The 2,809-nt window shown below is 37.6% G+C and overlaps 1 pseudogene; it reads left to right on the forward strand.

The window, feature by feature from the left end:
- LOC107675372 (protein NLRC3-like) overlaps positions 1-527 on the forward strand; it is a 9,277-nt pseudogene extending 8,750 nt beyond the window's left edge.
- Positions 528-2,809: the final 2,282 nt, after the last annotated feature.

A 2,809-nucleotide genomic window follows, 5' to 3' on the forward strand; every position in this document is an offset into this window, starting at 1 on the left:
TGATTTTACACGTGCTTCAGAACGCGGTCACGCAGGGGCGTTCCCAAAGCGAATCTCGACGCAGCGTCTCATTCCCTCGGGGAACCATGGTTACATACGTAACCTAGAGACGATATTCCTCAGGTTCTGTGTCGAGAGAGTTTGACTGGACGTCATTACTGGGAGGTTGAGCGGACTGGCTGGGCTCGTATAGCAGTGGCCTACAAAACAATCAGCAAAGAAGGGATTGTTGGTAAGTTTGGATACAATAACAAGTCCTGGTGTCTTTTCTGCACTATTGATGGATTTGTTGTCTGGCACAACAATGTGAGCAACAACATTCCTGCTCCTTCCCCCTCTAAAAGAGTAGGAGTGTATCTGGACTGGCCGGCCGGCACTCTGTCCTTCTACAGCATCTCTGACACACACACACACTCACACACTTACACACATTCAACACCACATTCACTGAACCCCTCTATGCTGGATTTAAGGTTTTTGATTCCTCACTGTCACTGTGTAAGATCACACAACAGACAAACAACTGACTTCTACTTCTGTCCTAATCACGGTCATATGACTGTTTATGAAAAGATTTGTTGTATGAGGTATATAATTTGAAATAGTAAATGCATGTTGTACTTTCAAATGTTGTTAAACACAAATGTGTAAAATTACTATGTATATTCAGTCCCTCTTTATGTTAGATGACTTTAACTACTAATGTCAAAAAAGTACTTATTGTGTTGATGCTGTATTGCAAAACACTGTTGCTGCTATTGATGTGGGATACGGGTGAGGTTAAGGTTAAGTTTCAGGGTGGGTTAAGGCATAGGGATAGGGTCAACAGTGTAATTAGAGATGTAACTACAGAAATTAGTAACAGAAGTAATAGTTATGATATATAAGATTTTAAGAGAGCAAACATACATTTGTGTTGTACGTCATTCATGCTGTTTCTTTATCTCTTCCACATTAGTTCATACACGTATATAACATATATGTACTGCAATCATTTCAATCATTTTAATGTTATTTTTCTGTTACTGTTTAATCCAGTGCTTGAAGTGGAAAAAAAGAAGTGCCAGTACCCACCCCCTTATTTATTTATTTATTTCATTATTTATTTATATTAAATAAATAACTTTTTAATAATTCACAATGTATGTATAGTACCACCATCAATCAATCAATAATTACATAAAAGTTTTCAATACAAATTAGCACAAGTCAAGCTGCGATACCAAACAGGACCACAGGGAGACGCCAAAGACCACTAAATCGCCTGCCTTTACTACTATACGGATCCATTCAGAATCGCTAAATCTCTGACCACCGCATCATCAGCGTTCATTATAAAACACTCTTGCTTTTAAGCTAAATTACGGAAGTCCTAAAAGGCCATGGATTATTAATATTTTTTCTTTCTTGTTTTGTCGTGATAACAACTAAATTATCTCGTGATCTCGACATAAGTTATTTTCTCGTGATCTCGACATAACGAAAGTTGTTTTCTCGTTATTACGACTTAATATTTTCTCGTGATCTCGACATAGCGAAAAGTTGTTCTCTAAGTTACACAACTGCGCCAGCAGGTGGCACTATAGACCTGAATGTAACTGATGGGGTGTTGTATACTGTAGGCCTATATCCACTTTACTGTACACGTTTGGGACAGAATAAGGACCTTCTTCGTGATCGCTATAATTTGTGCAGTATTGTTCATTACTGACATTTAATTAATTCATAAATGTTAAATGCTTGAATCAATATGATTATTTTGTCTATCGTTATGTTCTTGCTAGATGCGTGACTCATCACAGTTTCACGACCGCATAGCGTTCCGTGTGATAAACGAACTGCTTATTAAAACCAGTGTTGACGTCACTGTATTCTGTTTGCACCTATATCTTTATTACTTTAAACTTAATGTTTCCAAACAACTTTGTGTGTGTATATATGTATATATACATTTCGTATGATCTTTTTATGACCTTTGCAATGTACTGTTTTGAACCAATGTAATGAACATAGTCAGGTAGGTTACCATGAGATATGATCCAAATCAGAGCACCTTTTAGGTGTTTTTAAGCTGCAATGTGAGTTACTGTTACCATTACCTTTCTCTACAAAAGCTGGCATGGCAGTTCTACTTCTGACACTGGAAATGTTCCTGTGCATATTGGTCACTGGTCTTTAACATCTTAAACTCAGTGACAAGTGAACTTAATTATTCTCTCCTCTTATGCTCTCCCATCTAAATACACAACGTTAGCTAAGCCCGTTGCAGATTTGATTAGCCAACAGTATAGCTAGCTGCCAGAACCCCCAATAGTAAAGCGTTAGGCCAGTATTTTCAGAGATTATAGATTATTATAGCTCCAGTGAAGTAAGGTGAGTAACGCACATCAGATCACTAGCCCATTTGGCGGGTTATGATTCATAAATGATGACCACATGAACACTCAACTCATTCGCGGCACCCAACAGCTGTAGTTTGCCATTCAAAGTTTTCTAAAATATCTAAAATACCCGATGTCTGTACATTCTGACTTCAACCTAGTCTACAAGACTGTGTATTGTGCATTTTAAGCATTTTAATATTTTGTACTATCTAAGACCTATGCAATGGCAACTGCAAAACTTATTACTTCAATAGTAAGGATTGATATTCAGGACTTGTCAGCCAGTACCACTGTAGCCTTGCAGAGACTTTGCTTTGAAGACCTTTTAATGAACTAACTTCCACATTTCAATATGCCCCTGACTTCTAAGGGGTGTTTTTATTTGTGACTACTCCCTACAGCCTAGAATTCTATCAGTAGAACAT

Source organism: Sinocyclocheilus anshuiensis, unplaced genomic scaffold (genome assembly GCF_001515605.1).
Source record: "Sinocyclocheilus anshuiensis isolate Anshui unplaced genomic scaffold, SAMN03320099.WGS_v1.1 scaffold1844, whole genome shotgun sequence".
NCBI lineage: Eukaryota > Metazoa > Chordata > Actinopteri > Cypriniformes > Cyprinidae > Sinocyclocheilus > Sinocyclocheilus anshuiensis.